Consider the following 25,294-nt stretch of genomic DNA (forward strand, 5'->3'; position numbering starts at 1 on the left):
TACAATGTTTACATTCAGGATTATGCAAACATTCATATCCATGCATGTCTATTCACTTTCATGTTTAAACATGAGTTTGTGTGTATGAGTCATACTTTAAGTAACAGCTATCTTATTACAGACATATCAAATATTTTGTATAGTAGGCCTACATTATTATCTGAAAAAATGCATGCTGTGAATGAATTTTTTAGATACATTATTCATTGTTAGAAAGAACCGTGTTTTTAGCAGTTTTGATAGCTTCATTACTTATCAATCCTTTTGAGTAACAAAATAAATTTTATGTGGTTTTAAAGTACATAAAAAGTACTTACTGCTGTAAACATTTCAGATTTTTGCCAACTCTCCCACATGTGGTTTTTGGGCTCCAAATATGAGACATTTAATTTTACGATTTGGCGACCATCCTTTTTAATGGACACTTGGTAACAGTTAATTTTTTTTTATAAGTACTACTAGTACCTAAGAGTTAAAAAATAAAAAAAACAGGCCTGTTACCTTGAGCCCTTCCATTATTTATTTTGAGCCCAAATTTTGAAAAAAAATTTCTAAACATAACTTCACTAAACATTACAAGATCTGGTTATGTAACAAAATGAAGTTCCCCAAAAAGCTCTTTTTGACCTCTACATGATGTAAAATAAGAATGCTACAGCTCATGGAAAGTGATAAAACTGGCTGTTTTTATCTGTTGGCAAGTTAGAAAATAGTTAATTACTCAAGAAAAAATTTTTTTTAAATATAAAAAAAATATCTTTTGGCCACTACAAGGTGGGTAGTTATCATATACCAAATATCATCAAAATCAAAAATAGTGATGCAATAATATTTCTGAAAATTTGTTGAATTAAGATGGAATACCCCTCTTTCTTACACGTGAGCATCATTCATCACACGGCACACATCCAGCCAATAGGAGAGTTCATCCTATATTTTAATAAGCAAATCTGGAGTAATTGGTGCAACAGCTGCTTCAATCTCGTGTCTCAAGTCGAGTAGGTCAGCTGGTAACGGTGGCACATACACTTGATCCTATATAAACTCCCAAAGAAAAAAAATGCATGGTTGAATGTGGAGGCCACGGCAAATAAGCCCTATCATCTGGTCACTGGCGATCAATCCAGCAGTCGAGGAGAATTTTATTCAACCAGTTAAGTACAACGTTATGCCAGTGAGGAGGTGTAGTGTGCAAGTTCTCCTCAGTGAGGAGCAGGTGCAAGTTCTGTGGTTCATATTGTAACTGAGGAAAATATCATAGTTGTAGCATATCAAGATTTCCTAGGACTGCGCACAAAAGACTCTCTTACGTGTTCAACATTGTCTTTGGACACACTTGATCATCCTGTACAAATACAGTCAGTGGTTTCAAATTGTTTGTACCATTTATGAATGTTATTGTCACTCCGGTGTTGACAATAAAACTTCAAATGGAATGCAGGTTGAACAGTAACACCACACAGATTCACACTTTGCAAACTGCAAAATGCTTTCTGTTGAGGGGTCTTTGCTATTAGAGCTTTCAAGCAGAAGATACAGAAAACAGTTTATGAGCTTGTGCACTGCTAAAACTGTTTGACTTGCTTTTTCATTTCATATGTAATTAATCAATGTATGTGAAATGTGAGAAATACTACATGACCTTAAAACCCTGATATTCATTTTGAAACACACAATATAATCTACTATTTTACTGTAACAAAAAATAACATACAGTGAAAAACATTTAACATAAAAATACATAATACAAAGATCAATTAAAATAAAATCTTCCTCAGCTTCTAACTGATATTAGTATTTTAATAACAGTATGTGTGGATAATAAAAAACTTTTACCTAAAAATATCTATAACTCAAAAATCATGATAAAAAAAAATTATATATATATATATATATATTTTACTGGCTTTTATGTTAATGAATCCATGCATTTATATATATAAAGGAATTATTTCTAGAAAAAAAATGTAAAATACATTTATTTGTATTTATTTTATTAAGACTCTCAGAATATAGTTAATAAGAAACCATTGTTTTTCCCTCTTTAATAAAGTGTGATTTGTTCACTCCAGATATATCAGATATAAAGTCTCACCTACACATGGTTCAAATGACTGCTTTAAACAAAAAAATACCTTAGTCAATGTTACAGATGTATGTAATTTGTAATTAAAGGTGTGCATTCTTATCATGCTGACAATAAAAAATCAGTTCATGCTTTGGATTCATGAATAATTCATGAACAATCCAGAAAAAAGAAATACAACTTACAGTTTTTAATATATTCGTTATTACATTAATTGCATTAAATATTAATTTTTAGAATAAATATGATAGCATAACAATGGGTCTGGTGTTAGTGGATGTGGGAACAGACTGTGTTAATTGACTATTTTATGAAAAATTAACTGCATGACCAACAAAATTGAACCAGAAGAATAAATAAATGGTCAAGATATAGGACCCCATGTACAAAAAACATATTGTTCTTTATAATATTTTAATTATAACATAGTTAATGATATATATCCTTTCCCTCCAATTTATTTCACTATGTAAAATATAATAATATATAATGCAATTTCCTAACTCTTTTTTCTACAACAGAAAATTTGGTTAATTGAAAAAAAATTTGTCTTTGTCATTTAACATTAAATGTCTCCCACTGTATCTTCAATTGCTTCAAGAATATGTTAGATAAACAGACACTACTATTACATGTTACTATCACACCATAAAAAAAATATGTTAATATGCTTAATAACAGTACATATTTCGTACTTGTAAACAGTACCTATTTTATCATATACTAATTTAAAAGAACATAAACAGAAATAAATTACTATACCAGAAGAAACTGTTAAACCCCAACTAAATTTCTACTGAATAGTTTCACTTTTATTTATATTCTTCTTCTTGGTGGATCTGTCATGTGACAGGTTTCAACTGGACATTCTTTCTCACTTTTCTTGATCCTAAGCTTCTCTTTTCATTTGCCAATAACTTCTTTCCTTTCTTATGTCTGCTGTCATAAGAAAGGAAATAAGGAAATATTCATGGTTATTTATATTATGTAATACATAACTACAACTGAATTATTAAACTTTCTTTAATTTTTAGAGTCAATGACTGTTTTCAGATGTATTAATATTCATTAAGTGCTAGAATCTAAACAGTTTGATATTAATAATTGTATGGATTAAAGTGTCATGTCTGCTTTTTTAGATGAGTGGAAAAATGTTTTCAAATATAAAATAATTAACAATTTCTATATATTGTTTATCATACAGCATAAAAAAAACAATACTTTACTTTAGTACTTACAACAGAAATTATTTGATAAATTGATTAATAACTTTGGGGAATCAACTGGTACTTTCTCATATAAGCTTGTTCAGCTATCTTTTTTTTTTTAAATTTGTTGTAAATAAATCATGTTCACCATCCAGTAAAAATACTTTGAACAAAATTACAGTGAATATTTGAGTAATACAACAAAAAACAAAATTACAGTGAATATTTGAGTAATAATTTTCTAAGTGATGTGCACTACCCACAGAGTTGGTCTAGTGGTGTATGTGTCTTCCCAAATCAGCTGATTTGGAAGTCCAGAGTTCCAGTGTTCAAGTCCTAGTAAAGTCAGTTATTTTTACATGGATTTGAATACTAGATCATGGATACTGGTGTTCTTTGGTGGTTAGGTCCTCAATTAACCACACATCCCAGGAATTGTCGAACTGAGACAGTACAAGACTACACCTCATTTACACTCATACATATCATCCTCATTCATCCTCTGAAATATTATCTGAAAGGTAATTACCAGAGGCTAAACAGGAAATAGAAGTGATGCATACTATCTAGAAAGGAAAAGTTCTTGTTTGGTTATTGTCAATGCTGACAGAAAATGTGACTAGAACACATATGACTATCTTGAAAACTATACAACAGGAATAAAAAATATCCCGTTCTCTGATTTTACTGAAAGTGTAACAATGCCATGAATAAGCCAAAGGACCACCCACATCAGGTTAGATCTCCTAAGGGTAAATTTTCAGATTCATCAAATGAATCGGATTTTGCCTGGAAAGATGTGATGAGAACCACGATCCTGCTAATAATCACAACTTTGCTTTCAATTAATTACCAAAGATTAAACACTGTGCATTCTGTCACTCTATACTAATAAACCCAAAAACATTTTTAACTGCTAATGTATTCATATACATAAATATTTATTAGGTATGAACGTAATGTGTACGATCAGACTTTGTAAATTTTCTTCAAAATAACAACTTTAACAAAAGTCGGATTGAGCCTACATGAGCACCTCATGGAGGCTGAATCTGTACATATCCAGGCACACTGATTTGATATAGCTAGAACAAATGGGAGAAATTTGTCCAGTGACCTGAATATAAACAAACCCCACAGCTTCATTTATCATCACCTCACTAGATCACATCTAGAATTTAAATTGGAACCGTCACACCACAGATAATCCCTCGACAGTCAACCATGAAAAGACTTTTAAGGAATACTCCACTAGCTGAACCATGTAACACCAGAGTTTAGAGAAGGCAGCATTCAGATATGGTGGACTGCCACTTCGAAGATAACATGCGATTGGAAGCATTGGAATGCCCCAAAAATAGACACGAACAAGAAAAACACAAAGTCCAAAATCAAACCAAAGCAAAGCAAATCACCTACATTTTCATACCATGTAAACTTGCTCATGCAGATTGGTAAACTAAAAATAATAACTGGCCTAATGGACCAACACAAAATTCTCATCACAGGTCTGCAGAAATAAGAAACACTGACCAGTATGTCATGGAATCTCAAGGATATACTCTACAAAAGTATACCTGGGAAAAGAGTGATGAAAATTATCCCACAGTTTATAACTGGCTTTTCAGTCAGCCTCAAAATAATAAACTCCATACAAGAATTCAAGCCACAATTCCCAAGAATCCCAACACTCACCCTAAAAGAATCTAATAAAATTTACAGTATAATGAACGCCCAAGTACACACACTAATAATAAAAATAACTTTGAAAAAAACCATAACCTGGAAATACCCTGACTACACTAAAGGAGAATGGCAACTAGACCATGTCTTCATAGACAAACACCACCACAAGATCTACAAGGTAAAAGTCCTTCGAGACACAAGCTCATATCACTATGTAGTCAAAATTAAAATTAAATTTACTCCCCAAAGAAAGCAACAAAACCAAGCCCCTAAAAATAAAATAAAAGTGGACCCTATCCAACTAATCATGAACGAAAATTACCAAAAAGCAACTGAAAAATAACAATCACAGATAAACTCAAAGATCTTGTCAACAACATTAAACAAATTGCAGAAGAATTAGCCCCAATAAAGTCCTGTGAAAAACATTAATGGTGGAACAGTGAATGTGATGAAACAGTGGAAAAAAGACTTCAAGCATGGCTATCTTTTCACCAATTCCAAAAATCAGAAACATCCTTCCAAAATCTAGTAAAACAAAGAAAATAAACCAACAGAATCCTAAGGAAAAAAAGACAACACCACACAGACACACTGAAGTCAACACAAGAAGAATTCAATAAAACACAGTCAAGAGACAACTACAAAAATTTGAAAAATCATCTTAAAAAACACAAAGCCCAACCTTACTAATAAAGGATGAAAATGGTAAACTGGCCCTTAAGAATAAAGACAATGTGGAAATCCTAGCTAAATATTTCAAAAAACACCTGAATTGCGAAAAACCAACAGATACCTAAACCAGAAAACATCAACCCTCCCACAATAAAAGAAATCTACCAAGCACTGGGCGAGATGATAAATTATAAAACACCAGGAGAAGATCAGACTTTTGTAGACATCTGGAAACATTCAGGAAGCTCAGTAAAAACTGCCCTTCATCAACAGTTTGTCAATATCTGGATCAAAAAAGAACTGTCAGAACACTGGACGACAGCCCTCAACCATTTGCTACATAAAAAAGGAGACAAAACAGACCCAAACAATTACAAGGAAATCTCCCTCCTAGACATAACATGCAAAATTCTTTCAAGAATCATCCTCAACAGAATTGGTCCACAACTTGAGAAAGAACTAGGAGAATACCAGGGAGGTTTCAGACCCTGGAGGAGCTGTCCAGACGAAATCATCAGTCTTAGGTTAATAATCGATTACAACAGGAAAAGAAACAAAGACAAGGTGACAACATTTGTAGATTTCAAGAAAGCATCCTTATAGCATCCACAAAGAATCCGTACTAAAAATCCTACAACACCTAGAACTACATATCAAATTAATAAACATGATAAAACACACTCACAAACAACTTGGAGAAATAGTAACAAACAACCTAAACAAAAATACCTCATAAGATCCAAATAATCCAATCCAAATAAGAAGAAAAACTAGCTAAAGCTCAAAAATTAACCTGGTACACTTATAATAAAAAATGCCTATCAATAAACACAAAAATAGAAAAACCACGAAAATATTCACAGTTATAAAACCAGAAGCCACTTATGCAGCAGAAACACCCTTCCATCTGAACGAACAAAGACAGATTCCAGAAAATCAAAAGAAGAATTAGAAGAACTTGCATCAATAAAAAGTACCATTAAGACAGGCAGTGGTAAATTGTGCCCAACAAAGTCGTGTACAAAGATTCATCACTGATACCACGTGTAAGAGGAAACTAGAATTCTTTGGAGATATCATGAGGATGCAAAATTCAAGACTTCTGAAACAGCTAGTACAGTACAATCTTGACTCAAAAAACACCAAGACAGGATGGATATAGATGAGAAAGATAAGAGGGGATCTGAGGAAATTGACCTTACACCAGAAGATACCGCAGATAAGATAAAATTAAACAAGAAAATCAAGAACAAAAACACTCGCTTCATACACGAAAGAAAAAACTTACAACACGAACAATTTCAACACTAGAAAGGGCAAAACGATTGTAATATATGAAAAAGTATTGGGAGGATTGTAAGGCCCAAACAGTCCTATCGAAAAGACTTGGATAACAAACTGACTAAAGTGATCCTATGTGGTCATAAAAGATAATAATAATGACAATTAAAGTAAACAACAGCACTAAAACATAGAAACCTGTCATTACGCTATGAAATATACATTTTTGTAGCAGTTTATTGAACACGGGCACAACAAAAAAACTAACAATTTACTTATACTGACTGATAGATCAGTTCCAGTCAAGTATATCCTACAGTTTGGAAGAAGTATCAACGAAAACTGTTCCCAAACAATTATAAATTTTTTCACAAGACTGGAATTCATACATATATGCCATAGCAATAGCCACACCAATAGCTCTTCATAGACAAGAGAATGGGTTAAAATTAAGACTTGCAACCATTTAAAATAATACATGGTAAAAAAAATTCAGAGTTACCATAAAATGATGGAAAATCTGTGATATTATCATGCAGTACTGCTGAAACCTTTTTGTTTACAAATTTGCCACGGGTAAAGGAAAAAATGAAATTCTAAGAAAAGGTTTTGCATTTTCTGTAATGAAGGTTCTGTGGTAATGAAGGTACTAAAATTAAGAATTATATGTGTGATACTAAAGTATAGCAGCTAATAAACGAAGAGTAAAAAGAGGAAAGTTCTGCAGATTATAAACTAACCTAAAAATATTTAGGAATACAATGATTATATGAGAGATGTATAAGTTTCAGATCAAATCATTAATTTAGCAAAATACAACAAAGCATCTTTTTTCCTGGCTAAAATTATTAGTATCAGTGGTTGAAGATTTGCCAAATAAATGTCTAAAACAGAAGGAAAACAGAGCTAACCCACATTTCTTTCCAAGCCAATAAAAAGGAAGGGGTGGGTGTGAATGGGGGGAGGAAAGATTGTGACATAAATGTAAGTTTTGTGAGAAACTCCCTACAAAAAAACTCATTGTGTCTGTAGAAAGAAAGCCCAAAAACAGGAGGCAAGAAAAAGAATCCACCTCATTTTCCTAAAAAGGGTATGATGGGCTTGTTTGGAAGCATAATTCTGAAGTTTTTTTAATGGAAAATGACACAGAGGCTTGAATAGAATCAACATTTATAAATGACCAGATATCAAAGGGTTAAAATAAAAACTATGCTTACTGTTTTCTGTGATTTTTGTCCTATCCTAATGCATTTTCTTGGTTAATTTGATCTAACATTAACAACTTAAGGTAGGTAGCCCTATGTATACATATATATGTATAAAATTATAATACATTATTTATTTATTAGATGTGTGCATTTATTTTACAATTATTTTCTATCCTTTTCAGAATATGTCTCAACCATTATATCTTTAAAGAAAAGGATTTGGTGCCCAGGGCAGGAAAAGATGAAAAGCAGAACAAGAATAGTTTGTTAGCTGGATGATCTTGATAGATTTATTGGTTATTTTTCTTTTTTTGTTTTTTTTTTTTGTTTGGGGGTGAAAAACGCCTGTGCGTGAACACTGCTGATAGTACCAGTGCTGTAAGTAAACCAGAATCTATATGTTCATATAATCCAGGGTCTGTAAATTGTTTATTCTCACAGTAGAAGCAGAGACAGCTTTACTTGAAAATGCTTCAACATCTGCGCAGTCAAATACTCTTTCAGAGCATATTGATATGATAATTTTCACTGATATTTTTAGTTACTGGCTGGAAAATGTTAAGTAAGGCATTGAAAAATTAACTTGTTAATATAGGAACTCTGAACTACAGAATAAAGATGCATTTTTCCCAAGAGATAATAATGGTAGATCATTTTCTAAGGAGTAGTTTTAAATGAAGTTAGAAAATGGTGGGAGAATTTTAAGAACATGGTTGTTATATTCTCCAATGAAATGTGCTGAATACTGCTTACCTTGCACACTTTTTAAAAAAACCAAAGAAGTTCTTTTACACAGGTGACAACAATCTAGGGAGTCTCTTCCTGGAAATGTTTCAAAATTATGTTAGGGGCTTGTTCAAATTTTCTTCATACGAGGCGTATTCATAAAGTAAGGGCTATCAGCTAATATTAGCTGAAAACAGTTTCATGCATGCAAGGTCATTTATTGGCTATTTAAGAAGCCACTGCAGTTGTTTTGATTCAGTAGTCGTTTGCCTGCCGATGAATGGAGATTGCAATGTCCACGACAATCGTTTCTCCTGCCAGTTGTGAAGTGTGCGCTGTAATTCAATTTTTATGTACAAAAGGATCTTCAGCTGCTGAAATTAATCGGGAGTTGTGGCTAATGTATGGACCTACAATAATGAGTGAAGAAAGGTTAGACAGTGGTGTTGAGTCTTTAAAAATGGCTGCACAAATGTGCATGATGAAGAGCAGAGTGGCAGGCCCAGTATTCAGGCCGATGAAATTGTTAAACAAGTGAATTGAAAACTGCGATGTGATCAAAGATCAGTGCTCTGATTGATGAATTTCTGCATACAGCAAAACACCTCCACTCCATCTACACGATTGTCACAGAAAAGCTCGAATATCACAAATTGTGTGCAAGGTGGGTACCGTAAATGCCCGCCGACCAACACAAAGAGCAAAGAATGTACAGTGGATGAGCATTTTTGGACTGCTACTGACAAGATAGAGATGATTTGTTTTCCCACATTGTTACAGGTGATGAGACGTGCAGAACTGAAACAACAGTCAATGCAGTGGCAACACTCAAGTTCCGCAAAACTGAAAAAGTTTAAGCAATCTCTGTACTCGAGTCGAAAAATGTTGGCTAAAAATGTTTTTTTTGGGACAAAAAGGGAAATTTTGGTTGATTTCATGAAATGTGGATCAACAATTACAGCTGATGGGCACTGTGAAATGCTCACCAAACTGAGACATGCGGTCCAAAATCGACAATGCAGGAAACTATTCTCCTTCACAACAACGCATCTCCCACGCTGCCTTAACCAAGAAGATTCAAGATTTTCATTGGGAACTTTTTGACCCCCCTCCATATAATCCTGACCTTGCACCTAGCAACTACTTCCTGTTCATGCATTTGAAAAAGTAGCTTGGTGGACAACGGTTTGAAAATGACAAGGAACTCAAAACTGCTGTTGTCAACTGGTTCAATTCCCAGGCAGTAAACTTCTATGTAGAGGGGTTAAAGAAACTGGTGCAGTGTTACCAAAAGTCCTTAGAACTGAATGGAAAAGTGAAATAGATATGTAGTAAATTCAAAACTGTAAGTAAAAACCTTTTCTCACAAGTTAATTTTTTTTAATGACCTAACGGCCCTTACTTTATGAAATGCCTTGTACTACATAATTTTAAATTATGTTCACATAAAATTGAGAATAAAGTCATACTGAATCATAATGATTTAAGTTTTGTACATTTTACTGGCATTTACCTTTTGTTTCTGTTCGTTTTTGTTTCTTCTCTCCCTCGCTGCACTGTTTCATTTAACTTTTTGTTTTCCTTTTATTGGGACCCGAGAAAGTGTACATTAGCAATATTTCAGCATGGTAGCACAAGTAATCAATACTTAACAATGTTATACCAATAACATGATTTACATAAGAAATAACATTTAATAGACTAAATTAATCTATAATAATGAAAATATAAGTATATAAATATCTAATTGAAAATTAACAAAGACAAAAAATTTACAATATGACGTCAATTAAGAATTAAAATTTAATTCTTAATTGATGGTATATTTAAATGTATGTAATTATTATATTTAATTGACTTCATGTTTTCTATATATATATATATGATAGTAATTTTAATCTTTTAATTTTTTTTACAGAAATTCTTATGTTTTGATATGTAATTTTTATATAATTTAAATACAACTGCTGATAATGCGGGATCCCGCAAAAGTGCTATTGAAATATAAAAAAAAGAAAAATAAGGTAAGTGTCATTTCATTTACTTTGTAAATCTGTAGTTGGGTTCTGATTATAAAAAAATACAATATATTGGTATAGAGGAATATGGATCTTATTAAGTACTGACTTTAGAAAAATAAATGTTTATTGTTGCCAAGTTGTAGTGAGAGATGCATTAAGAAATTAAATGTCACTGTGTTTTGTAAATAAATATAGGTTTGTGATGTTTGAAAGTACAATATTTATTGTGAACAACTTTGGCCACAAAAAAGGGATTTGGACTTTTCAGCTTTGGTAAGGTTAATTCAAATATTATACATATAGATTTTGCAGTCACATAAAAATAATCAGATTTTTATAAAATAATACAGTTCTATAGTCTATATTCAAAATCTTTTAATCTATTTATTTAACTACATTTGGAATTGGATTGCTTTTATTGCAAATACTAAAATGTTAAATACTATATTACATATTAGTATTTGTAAAGGCAGCCTACAGAGCCTCTTTATTGCTCCAAATACCAAACTGTACTTGTATGAGCCAGGCTCACACAAGTACTAATACAATGAATTTTTTCAACTAACAACTTTTTTTAATATTTTTTAACACTAAAATCGACATGCTCCAACTGTTGTAACAACTGAATTGCCAGCTAAGTTATTTCTGAATTGAGAGATACGTTCAAGGCTTGGATTATTAAGACCAGATATTGTCAAAGATACCCAAGGTCACCTCTGGAAATCAAGGGTCATGTTCCAAGATCATGCATTTATAAAAGGATAGAAGGTTAGAAGGCAGTCACTCGACAAGAAGTGGAAGATAGATCACATAATAAGCAAAGATGGAGATTTAAATTACACTACACTGGTTAAGGGTCCAGTATGGAGATGTCATACCAGTCAAATTATGTTCAGTAGGAAATGATGAGTGGGAATTGAAGATGATAGTTGGGTCATCAGCAAGTACTTACATTGCCAATCTAATCAAGGCACTGAGGCACCTATATCCTTACCTGTATCCGTACCATCAAATATTCTCCCAATGCTTCTTGTTCATCATCAGTTGGTTCGTCCCAACCCCCGTAGAGGAAGGCACCCACCTTGTGACGATTCTGGTCACCCCCCCCCCCATTTCTAGCCCTGATGGGCTTTAACGGAGCATCAGTTGGTCCAGTGCAGTTATCAAATTAACCTATGGCCACTTCAAGTACAAATAGATCTTCAAATGTACCTATTGCTGAGGTTGAAAACATTCCCAGCCAGTCTTCAGAAATAGAACTAGTTTACATTGTTCTTCCCAATTATGCAAAAAACCCAAAAAGTAGATCTATAATATGTACCTGCGTTACTTGTACAAACATAAAGGAATTTATATTCTCATGGACTTCATTGGACTTGAATAATATTAAATGTCTACAAAAGAACATTTAAGATAATTAAACATTATATTTAGTTCTTTATTTTAATTAATCACTGTTATTTGATATTGCATTGTTAAACTTTGTATTAATATTGCTCTTGCATTATATTTCATTTGGGGTTCATGTACATGGGGAAGAAATATCACATACACACACACACACGCGCGCGCGCGTGCACACACAGATCGTGAGAGTGCGGGGGGAGGGGAAAAAAAATATATATATATATGAATAATTACATTATAAATTCACAGGTTACCTTGTTATAATGATTATTTTATCATTAAATGATAATGTTTATAAATTCTGTGTGTAAGTGAACTGAGAGTCGTACATCCACTGTATTATTTTATTACAAAACTTCAAATCCAACAGACTGTATGAATTTGTTGAAATGTGAATACATCTTGTTAATGTTTTTTAATAAAATAATCTTTTATTTTATTAAAAGGGTATTAATAAAATAATGGACATTATTTTAAATAGAATGATGATGATCTATTTTAAGAAAATCTACTTCTATTATTTTAAAATATCAGCCTAATCTTTAAAAAGAAAAAAAAAGATTACTGGGAAATAAACAGATATCAGATAAATTATTTTTTTCTGAAACAATATCACTGATGCAGAATAAACTACTAAGTAGGATGTTGTATGTCAGTCCCATAAAAAAAATTGTTAGAAGATAACCAAGATATGATGCAACACTTGGCATATGGTTAGATCATTTTTAGACCTTTTAAATGAGTCTTTAAAATACTATTATAAGCCTACCAAAAATGTTTGCAATAATAAAAATAGCACCGTAGACATAAAAATTAATTTGTATATTTTTAATATATGCTTAACAAGAACAGTAATAATATATGCTCAATAGAGAGAGTTTGTTTTGGAACTAAATTTGAGCTCTGTGAAAGTAATCATTATTGCAAAGATTTCTCAGTTAATGATTATGATTCAATAGGCCAGAAGTTATAGATCTTCTGAAAAAGTTGCTTGGTAATTAATAAAGCATTAAATGAGAAACAACAATCATTGTTTGTCAAAAAAGTATGTCAACTTCTGGATTTTAAAGAAAAATGTAGGAAATCTATGTATAGTGTTTGAATACTGGGTGTCATGGTGAAAATAAGAGTTAAAATAAAAAAAATGAACAGGAGTCAGTAAAACCTGTTCTAATTCATACTTATAATTGACATTATGAGATTTATTATATTTTATAATCAAATTAAGGGGTAAATTTAGTGGTTTTATATGAAATCTGAACTGAAAACCTGAAGAAAAAAACAGGTTCCAGAACTGTCTTTTTTTATCGTTTTCGAGAAATCTGGAGTAAAAGACAAATGATTGAGGTTAAAAAACATGCTACTTTATGTTTGGTATAAAATAACTTTGTAAAACAGGTAATAAATACATAAAAGTTTAAAACAAAATGGTAAAAAATTTGTTTCTGAGTAATATGGTATGAATAACGTGCACAAAAACTAAATACAACTGTACTAATTTTAGATTTTATTAAAAACAGAACACATCAAATGTGGCATTTTAACAAGGCATTTACAACTGCATGTGGCATTTTAATATGGATTTTAACCAGGTATTAAACAAAATAAATTGTTCAATATTACCAAATAAAAGAATTAAATATTTTAGAAAAAACCAATCAAAATTTAAAAAAATTAAGTCAAATAAAACAAAACATCAACAAAAAAATTTATTTCATAAATTGGCAATACTAATAGCTGATTCCAATAATTATATTTTTTATATTGCAGTTGAACAAAAAAAAATATTTAAATAAGTGAATGGAATATTGTGTATTTCATTATCTAACTATGCTTTATAAATTTTCCAGTGAAGAATATGCAGACATAATTTTTGTTTACGGATTCAGCAATGAAAATGCCTTACCTGCACACTGAGAATATCATCAAAGATTTCCAAATGGAGAATTTCGTGGCAAAGAATCTTTGCTTTGGTATTTTGGTGCTTTTGTACCATTGGATTATTGTTATCATATACTGCCGAATAGCAAGAACAACATCCTGTTGAAGTAGAAGAAAACATAATTCAGCACAATGAATGTAGGCAAGGCATCAGCATTGGAAAAATTTCTTACCATTCTGGTTTTTTAACACAAAGTAAAGTATGGTGAACTTCGAAAAGATAAACTCCATCATTTTAATTTATAAAAGGTAGAAAATTTACTTCCCAGAGATCTCCCTGTATGCTCAAATTTTTGTCACTGGATTCTGGATAATGTTAATAAAGTAGATTTTTGTTGATTGATGAAGCTACATTTACTTGAGTGGAATTTTTAATTCACAAAAACAGGCAGAATCAAAATTTTAAATTCAAAAATATTTACATGACACCATTGAAACTGGATACCAACACAAGTTCCATTATAAACATTTGGTGCTGTATTATAAGCAACAAAATATTGTGACATTTATTTTCAATGAGAATGTTTTGAGTACTTCATATTAAACCTTTTGCAGAATTATTTACAAGACCTATTGGAAGATGTTTGTCTAATTACAAAATTGCAAATGATTTTCCAGCAAGATGGAGCAACTGTACACTTTTCTCTAGAAGTTAGACAACTGCAACTTTTTTAAACAACTGGATTGGACTTTATGAACCTATCAACTGGCCTCCACAGTTGCCTGGATAACATTTCTGAACTATTACCTGTGGGGCCACTTGAAATCATTAGTATCTGAACAAAAGCATAATTCAATAAAAGAGTAAGTTATTAGAATTCTCAGTGTGGTACAACTGTCCTGAATATCCAATTCTTACAAAATCTAATAAAATCCAAGATTCTTATGTTTATATTTAGTTTCTATGGACTTTATTCATACCATTTTATTCAGAATCAAATTGTTTACAAGCTCTGTTAAAACTTTTAGGTGTTTTTATTACCCATTTAACAAAGTTATTTTACACCAGTCAATTATAAAATAGTGTGTTTTTAGACTTCAATCATTTGTCTTTTACTTTAGATTTCTCAAAAATTTACAAAAAAAAACAGTCCTTGGACCTATTTTTTTTTTTCAATATTTCAGTTAAGATTTCATACAAAACCAATAAATTTACACCTTAATTTGGGTCCCAAGAATTGCAGTCTCGCTTAATTTTACCAAATGTGCAGAAATCAAGGCGAAATTGTTTGCCAGCCAACACCTGCTAACGAAGCGTTTTTGAACCAATGTTTACATGAACTTTCTTCTTTATTTTCATTAGTAGAAAATGTACTGAAAGTCTTATATTCTTTGTGAATCATCTGTATATATCTCACTATTATATAAAGAGGAAATGTTTGTTTGTATGTTAGCAAAAATCTCAATAACCACTAAACTAATCTCTAACAAATTTTAACATTAGGTAGGTTGATTATTGATGTAGCATTGTCAGGCATTGCTGCAACATTCCTTGCTGGTGGTAGGACTGTTCATTCAACTTTTAAAATGCCATTAAATGTATTATGTGGATAAAAGTCAGTATAATCTGTACAAAAAAATGGTCCTCTTGGTAAACTTTTTCAAGATACAAACTTATTGCATGAGATGAATGCACCATGATTCATTGAGCTCTTGTTGAAGCAATTGACTTTATTCTTAGGGACCTTAGGTCATGTAATAAGTTGATGGGAGGGATAAGTTTTGTCTTTGCTGGTGAATTTTGGCAAAATTTGCCCATGCGGGTGCTAGTATATATATATATTGTTTTATGAATATTTTTATATTCACTGTAATTCTTGTTTCATCCAATACTTATAGTTAATTAGTTTTGTTATGAATATGCTGGACGTCTCCAGTTATTGTATGCAGCTTTCTGGCTTCAGGCCCTAAGCAGCTGCATCATTTGTGGCATGCGTGCCAAAAAATCTTTAAAATGCAAGAATGGTGACAATATTTTTTAATATATTTTTTCAATAAATGCATTTTACTATGTAAAATGAAAAGTGAAAAGAGGTTTTTAATTTTTTCCTTAGAATGTCAGAAAAAACTCAACCACTGTGAATAAAATGGTCAGTATCATACGTGGAAACTTTTTGACAGATGCTGAATAATCTGATATAGATAATTCTGGGAACACCTAAACTTGAATCATAATTAACGGAACAGGGATAATAGTCATCAGTGTTACAGTCACTTTTTGGGACTGTAAGTAAATCATCAGTTGAAATTTTTATATCTAAAAACAGACATAAAAAGTTTAATTACAGTTAACAGCTTTTTACCAAGGTCTAAAGACCATTATTATCCATTTTTTTATAATAAAAAAAAACTATCATAACTCTGATAAGTATGTAAATTTGACTCAACAATTTTTAAACATTCATTAATATCAATAATGTCATGTTATAATAATATATCAGGTTAATATATCATATAATATCATGTTAGAATAAACAACTGGCTAAAAATGCAAAAAAACATTTTTTATGAACAAGTAACAACTCTAATTGGAGTAGCTGTCATAACTACTACTAGTTATCCTTTTATTAAAAAAAAGGATACTTTAACTAAAGAAAATAAAATCTCCCAAAATATAATTATCACACTACTTATGGAAACTGACACAGTCTATGAATAAATAACTCTAATAATCCAATTAATGACTAAAAATATGACTAGCACATTACAAAAAAAAGTATATCTTTGTATCAAACCTATTTGTTATCGCTTACAGAAAACTACATACCAGTAACAAGTTCTGACTAGACTGAAAAACTGTCATAATTTAAAGATTATAATATAAATGTACTATTTTAATTTAAGATTATCACTACTCACACAATAGAAAACTTCTCTTGCAAACAAAATGTATAACAAACTCTTACATATACATGTATATAAATACAAAGTTGTACTTGATGCTCTGTGTCCTTAAGCCATTCTGGTTATCACCTAAAAAGTAAACGAGGCATAATATGAAAAAACAATAAAAAAAAAAATAAACAACTGATTCAGTCAACAAATTTTTTTTAGAGTATTATGCTGGAATTGTGTTCTGTTATTTGCACATAAACATACAATTTTATTTTGTCATTTTATTTTATATTTTTGTCTTCCCATTAATTTTTCTGGGAATGACAATTGACCATTTTTATGGTCAATTGTCATGCAGTTCAACAATTTGATTTATGCAACTTAACTGCATAAATCAGGATTTTACCTGGTAATTCATTAATTAGGTTCATTAACGTAATTTCTCATTTGGATTGAAAAAAGTTAAGAATTATGAAAAAAAATGGATTTTTCTTATGTAGTAGATATTTTATTAATTATCTATTTCTTTAAATTTTTTATGTACTTGAGTTATATACTGTAGTCTAGATTGATTGCTCACCTCATAAGTATTGTTTTTATTTTAAAAATTGTACCTAACAATGTATAAATTACTGTTAAACTAATTCTGTTTGCTCAAATTTATTTATTTTTACTATATTTAGTTAATGAGTAAAAGAATAAATACAAAATACAGTCATGAGATTTATTAAACCGTTGTCATCTGCAACTGAAATCTTTTAGTTTTTTTTAAAAAATAGTACTCAATAAAGCATAGTAAAAGTATTATATAAGCAATAAAGCATTATTTTTCTAAAGTAATTTTACCTGTTATTATAATATAGTAACAGTATAATTACAATACAGTAACCAATAAAATAAAATACCATAAAAAAAATCAATAGTGGAACAGCACATGTGATGAAACAGTAGAAAAAAGGCTTCAAGCATGGCTATCTTTTCACCAATTCAAAAAAAAACCAGAAACTACCATCCAAAAATGAAAAGAAACCACCTGAACCCAAAGGAGAATAAAAAGATAACACCATAAAGACACACTAAAGTCAATAGACAAATTCAATAAAACACAGTTGAGAGACTACTACAAAACCTTCAAAATTCAGCTCCAAAAATACAGATCCCCAACCCTACTAATAACTTATGGTAAACTGGCCTATAAGAATAAAGACAACACAGAAATCCTACCTAAATACTTCAACAAACTCCAAATTTTGATTAACTGTCAGAACTCCTACGCTTCAATACCAGCACCATCAGAAAACATTAACCCTCCCACAACAAAAGAATTCTACCAAGCACTGGGTGAGATGATGCAGAAAGCAGGAGGAGAAGATCAGACTTTTGTAGACATCTGGAAACATGCAGGAAGATCAGCAAAAATTGCCCTTTATTAACAACTTGTCAACATCTGGATCAAAGAAGAACTACCAAAACACTGAACGACAGCCCTCATCAATCGCTACACAAAAAGGGGATAAAACAGATCTTAACAGTTCTCACTGTTAGATCTCACTCCTAGACAACATACAGAATTCTTTGAAGAATCATCTTCAACACAACTTTCAGACCCTGAAGGAGCTGTCTAGACTAGATTATGAGTCTCAAACTAATAATGAATTACAACAGGGAGAGAAACAGAGACATGGTGATAAAATTTGTAGATTTCAAGAAATTTTGGACTACATACCAAATTAATAAATATGATAAAACTGACTCTCACAAACACCAAGTAGAAGGTAAATTTCAGAGGCAAGCTCTTGGAACCATTTGAGATCAAAACAGGACTGAGCCAAGGCAATGGGCTCTCACCCCACTATTATTCAACTGTGTTCAAGAAATGGTAATGACAGATTGGCTCAAATAATCCTGCAAAAATAAATGTAGGCCAATAAATCAACACAAGCTGTCGATGTTGCCGATGACCTGGCAGTGCTAGCAAATGACATCACTGAAGCTAAATCATAGATATTAGAACTTCCACACCTTGCAAATAAAATTGGCTCAAAATATCATTCAAAAGGACAGAAATTAAGTGGCAAAAACCAACACAATTAAAAGAAGTAAACACAAACGGTAAAAAAATTAAAATAGTAACCAAATTTTAAATACCTCAAAGAAATAATAACAAACAACCTAAACAAAAAAAAAAACCTTGATCCAGATAAGAAGAAACAAACTACCTAAAGTTCAAAAATTAATCTGATACACTTACAATAAAAAATGCCTATCAATAAATGCAAAAATAAGACACTATAACACAGTTATAAAACCAGAAGCCACTTATACAGTAGAAACAGTCTTCCACCTGAACGAACAAAAACAGACAGACTCCAGAAAATCTGAAAAAAATTTGAAGAACCTGCATCAACAAAAAGTACCAGAAAAATGGGCAGTGATGGATTGTGCCAAACAAACTCATGTAAAAAGATTTAGAACTCAACACTGATACAATGCTTAAAAAGAGACTAGGATTCTTTGGATACATCATGAGGATGCAAGATTCAAGACTTCTGAAACAGCTAGTATAGTACAATCTTGACTCAAAAAATACCCAGACAGAATGTAGATAGATCAGAGAAATAAGAGGGAATCTGAGGAAATTGGACTTACACCAGAAGAACCGCAAATAAGGAGTCTCTGTCTAGCAGTGGTCGTGAAAGGATGTGTTTTCTAGTGCTCAGTATTGTGTGTGTGTGTGTACCTGAATGACATTTCCAGTGTCATGATCAACATACTGTTAGGGTACCCAGTTCAGCCAGGAAAAACATTATATCTTTTGTTTGACCTTCCAGTCAAACCGAATAAGTTTTAGCATAGTTTACTTTTATTTTAAATAAGTGTTTAACAATTAGTTAACTATGTAGGTTTTATTTTTAGGCTTACGACAAAGTAATTATATTATTTTCGAACTATTTTATAGATTAAGTAGTGATTAGTATTAAGTAAATCATTTTTAATTAAATTTTATTTAGTCATTCACTGATAGAGACTTTTCCAGGTTTAACCACCCCATTGTATTAGCAGGTTACGCTAATCTAAGCAGCTATCCCCCTTAATTTTTTTTTTTTTTAAATAAGTTAATTTATTATTTTTGTGAGTTTAAACTTATACTAGTATTAAATTACTATGAATCATGAGACCTTGCCATTGGTGAGGGGGCTTGAGTGCTCAGTGATACAGAGTAGCTGGACCGAAGGTGCAACCATATCGGAGAGGTATCTGTTGAGAGCCAGACTAAGGAATGATTCCTGAAAGAGGGCAGCAGCTCTTTCAGTAGTTGTTAGGGGCGTGAGTCAGGACGACTTAAACGGCCATATCAACATCACTCAGTCCTCTGAGTACTGCGCAGCTGAAAGCAATGGAAAACTACAGCTGCTTTTTTTCCAAGAAAATGTGGCTCTTTGCATTTTCATATAGCAATGATGGAGGCGCCTTTCTTGGTAAAATATTCCGGAGGTAAACTAGTCCCCCGTTCGGATCTCCGGGTGGGAACTACTAAGGAAGAGGTCACCAGAAAATTAAAAAATAACATTCTACGAGTCGGAGCGTGGAATGTTAGAAGTTTAAAAAAGGTTGGTAGGCTAGAAAATTTAAAAAGGGAAATAGATAGGATAAATGTGGATGTAGTAGGAATTAGTGAGGTTCAGTGATAAGAGGAAGGAGACTTTTGGTCAGGTGATTTTAGAATAATTAACTCAGCTTCAAATAATGGGCAGGCAGGAGTAGGTTTCATAATGAACAAGAATATAGGGAAGAGAGTAGACTATTTCAAAACGCATAGTGATAGAATCATTGTAATAAGGATAAAATCAAAACCTAAACTGACAACGATTGTTAATATTTATATGCCTACAAGCGCTCGTGATGATGATGCGGTAGAGTGTGTATACGAAGAGATTGATGAAGCAATAAACACGTAAAAGGAGATGAAAATTTAATAATAGTTGGAGATTGGAATGCAAGCATTGGAATAGGCAAGGAAGGAAATATAGTGAGTGGGTGAATACGGGCTGGGCAAAAGGAATGAAAGAGGGGACAGACTTATAGAGTTTTGCACGAAGTATAATTTAGTAATTGCCAACACCCAATTTAAAAATCATAATAGAAGAATATACACTTGGAAAAAGCCAGACGATACTGCAAGGTATCAGATAGATTATACCATTGTTAAGCAAAGATTTAGAAATCAACTCGTTGACTGCAAAACTTACCCTAGAGCAGACATTGATAGCGACCATAATTTGGTGATAATGAAATGTAGATTGGGGTTTAAAAACCTGAAGAAAAGGTATCAGATGAATCGGTGGAATTTAGAGAAGCTTGAGGAAGAGGAGGTAAAGAAGATCTTTGAGGAGTACATTGCAAGAGGTCTGAGTAAAAAAGATAAAGTAGAAAATGTAGAAGAAGAATGGGAGAATATTAAAAAGGAAATTCCTAAATCAGCAGAAGCGAACGTAGGAGGAACAAAGAGAACTGGTAGAAAACCTTGGGTTTCAGACGATATATTGCAGCTGATGGATGAACGTAGAAAATATAAGAATGCTGGTGATGAAGAAAGTAAAAGGAACTATCGACAATTAAGAAATACTATAAACAGGAAGTTCAAACTAACGAAAGAAGAGTGGATTAAAGAAAAGTGTTCAGAAGTGGAAAGAGAAATGAACATTGATAAAATAGACGGAGCATACAGGAAAATTAAGGAAAATTTTGGGGTACATAAATTAAAATGTAATAATGTGTTAAACAAAGGTGGTACACCAATATATAATACGAAAGGTAAAGTCGATAGATGGGTGGAATATATTGAAGAGTTATACGGAGGAAATGAATTAGAAAAGGTGTTATAGAGGAAGAAGAGGAAGTTGAGGAGGATGAAATGGGAGAAACAATACTGAGATCTGAATTTAAGAGAGCACTAAAAGATTTAAATGGCAGAAAGGCTCCTGGAATAAACAGAATACCTGTAGAATTACTGCGCAGTGCAGGTGAGGAAGCGATTGATAGATTATACAAACTGGTGTGTAATATTTATGAAAAAGGGGAAGACTTCAAAAAAGTGTTATAGTCATGATACCAAAGAAAGCAGGGGCAGATAAATGTGAAGAATACAGAACAATTAGTTTAACTAGTCATGCATCAAAAATCTTAACTAGAGTTCTATACAGAAGAATTGAGAGGAGAGTGGAGGAAGTGTTAGGAGAAGACCAATTTGGTTTCAGGAAAAGTATAGGGACAAGGAAAGTAATTTTGGGCCTCAGATTAATAGTAGAAGGAAGATTAAAGAAAAACAAACCAACATACTTGGCGTTTATAGACCTAGAAAAGGCATTCGATAACGTAGACTGGAATAAAATGTTCAGCATTTAAAAAAAATTAGGGTTCAAATACAGAGATAGAAGAACAATTGCTAACATGTGCAGGAACCAAACAGCAACTGTAATAATTGAAGAACATAAGAAAGAAGTCGTAATAAGAAAGGGAGTCTGACAAGGATGTTCCCTATCCCCCGTTACTTTTTAATCTTTACATGGAACTAGCAGTTAATGATGTTAAAGAACAATTTAGATTCGGAGTAACAGTACAAGGTGAAAAGATAAAGATGCTACGATTTGCTGATGATATAGTAATTCTAGCCGAGAGTAAAAAGGATTTAGAAGAAACAATGAACGGCATAGATGAAGTCCTACGCAAGAACTATCGCATGAAAATAAACAAGAACAAAACAAAAGTAATGAAATGTAGTAGAAATAACAAAGATGGACCACTGAATGTGAAAATAGGAGGAGAAAAGATTATGGAGGTAGAAGAATTTTGTTATTTGGGAAGTAGAATTACTAAAGAAGGACGAAGCAGGAGCGATATAAAATGCTGAATAGCACAAGCTAAACGAGCCTTCAGTAAGAAATATAATTTGTTTACAGCGGGTGAAACTCAAACTGTGGCAATACCCAAGATCTCTCGAGACTCGGCGCCCACCAAAGGTGGCGTCAGAAACACCCAGCCGCCCCAACGGGGAAAAAGCCGGAAGCCGCGTCCTCGAAGGAGAGCGCCGAGAACAACTTTCTGGCGAGGATGTCAGTATAGGACGTCCTACTCGAAATTTTGGCTGTATTGACCTGCTGTTGCAGGCAAAATCTATTAGGGACCTACTCCAGTACTTGATTGAATGCCTTACTCACCCGGTATGGCTAGGTAAACTTTGCGACTGCTGCAGTGGAACGCGCGTTCCGTAGCAGGTAAGACGGTGGAGCTCTGGCCGATGACCTACAAATTAATGTGACACTGTTATCAGAAACGCATTTCAAGCCGGACAAATTATTGACCCTTCGGAACTATTTCACCTACAGAACCGACAGGGTAGTGCCACGCCGAAGCCCCGCCAGTGGCGGAACCGCTATTTTAGTCCACAGAAGAATCACGCATATGCGGGTAGAGGTCCACACCGATGTCACGGAACAGACCCTCATACATGTGCAACATCTAGGCTTAGTATACAGACTGGTCTCGGCATATAACAGGCCGAACTCAGCTATACTCGGTGCTGACATAGATGGCGTGCAGGAAAATCGGGATGGTCCCTTCATACTCATGGGCGATCTCAATTCTAAACACACGTCTTGGAATAGCCACGTAATAAATGCTAATGGCAGGTTGTTATGCAAAGAAGCGAGGCCCGCAGGCTACTCGTCACAGGTTCTGAAGTGTCCACCTTTGTGGGTGCAAATGATCAGTCGAGACCTGACGTGGTCGACATCGCGATTCTGAGAGCGGTACAAATATCGTTCGCAGTAGAAACGATCGAGGACCTCAGCTCGGACCATTCACCGGTCTTACTGAAGTTGGGCCTAGTAGGGGCCGGGCGAGACCCACCACCAACTCCCTGAAGGTCAATGAACTGGAGAAAGTTCCATGAGGCTCTCCAACGGGATTTTAGGCCGGTAGATCTAGAACTCCTGACCACACCGGAGGACATCAACGACACGGTCGATCTCGTCACATCATCCATAAAAGAGGCTCTGTCTTATAGCAACACGGAGAAGGCCGCACGGCCCTTCCGTAACGATCTCCACCACACATCTCCGAGGCAATCTTGGAAAAGCGCTGGCTGAGGAGGAGATGTCGCCTCACCCTGTCCCCTGACGACAAGCGGGCAGGGTAAAAGTATTGCTGACAAAACATCGCGAAAAATTTTGGAGAGATTATCTCGTCTCTATATCGGACGACATCTCTTCGGTATTCAGGTTGAATAAACGGCTACGCGAAGAAAAGAAGTCTCGCCACCCGGTGCTGGGATGACGAGATTCCCTGGCGGGCGAGATTCCGAGTCGGACTGGGCAGAGGTCTTCGCGGACACACTGGAAGAACAATTCACTCCAAACCCCGCCCGGCCAAACAACGACCATGCAACCGAAGTGGAATTTTTCCTCGCGGACTACTTCGCTCAGGCAGAAGATGCCCCCCGCGAAATAGACCGCGTCACTGAAGCAGAAGTGACCACGGCTATCAAAGCCACAAGCCCCGATAAGTCCCAGGGGTGGACCGGATCAAAGCCTTAGCATACCGGAAGTTCCCCCCTTCTCATAGCGACCGTGGCCACCCTTTTCACGTCCATTTTGTACGTAGGGTATTTTCCAGAATGCTGGAAAACGACGAAGGTGGTATGCGTGTCCAAACCGGGGAAAAGTTTATATTCTCCCCGGAATTACAGGCCGATCTTCTTACTGACGGCATTGTCAAAGTTTTTTCGAAAGAATTTTCCTCTAGCGACTTCGGCGATGTCTGGGGTCGGAGGTTCGGTCTGAGCAGTTCGGGTTTAGAGAAGGCTTCTTGACAACCCTCCAGTTACTGGTGGATAGTCTTGTCGGAGGCTTGAATAGGAAAGCGGTGACCGCAGCCGTTTGCTTGGATGTGGCTGAAGCCTTTGATAAAGTTTGGCATGACGGCCTACTGCATAAAATGGCTCACACGACGGTCCCTGGCCGCCATGTCAAGCTAATAAGGTAAGACAGTTATGTGTATCATGTCAATACCTACTGATAAGACAGTTCGCAGTACGGGTTGGGGTATCCTATCAACTACCAGGCGATAACCGCCGGGGTTTTCCAGGGGGCAGTCCTTTCGCCGATTCTGTACATTGCATATACAAACGATACGCCGTTGTCGGAAGGCGTCAACACCGCT

The 25,294-nt window shown here is 33.7% G+C and overlaps 1 protein-coding gene across 2 annotated transcripts in view; it reads right to left on the reverse strand.

Annotated features, from left to right (window-relative positions):
* Positions 1-14,211: 14,211 nt before the first annotated feature.
* The window catches only part of LOC142318153 (uncharacterized), a 68,162-nt gene continuing 57,079 nt past the window's right edge, over positions 14,212-25,294 (reverse strand). The window contains exons 8-9 of one of the 2 annotated variants that reach the window (XR_012754832.1): positions 17,099-17,212; positions 14,212-14,338 (exon numbers count right to left, since the gene is read on the reverse strand). The gene's annotated coding sequence lies outside the window, so the exon portion shown is untranslated. Of the gene's footprint in view, positions 14,339-16,945; positions 17,213-25,294 lie in introns of those variants that run through there. The other variant, XM_075354698.1, reaches the window with a different exon arrangement.

This window comes from Lycorma delicatula, chromosome 1 (assembly GCF_047948215.1).
Source record: "Lycorma delicatula isolate Av1 chromosome 1, ASM4794821v1, whole genome shotgun sequence".
NCBI lineage: Eukaryota > Metazoa > Arthropoda > Insecta > Hemiptera > Fulgoridae > Lycorma > Lycorma delicatula.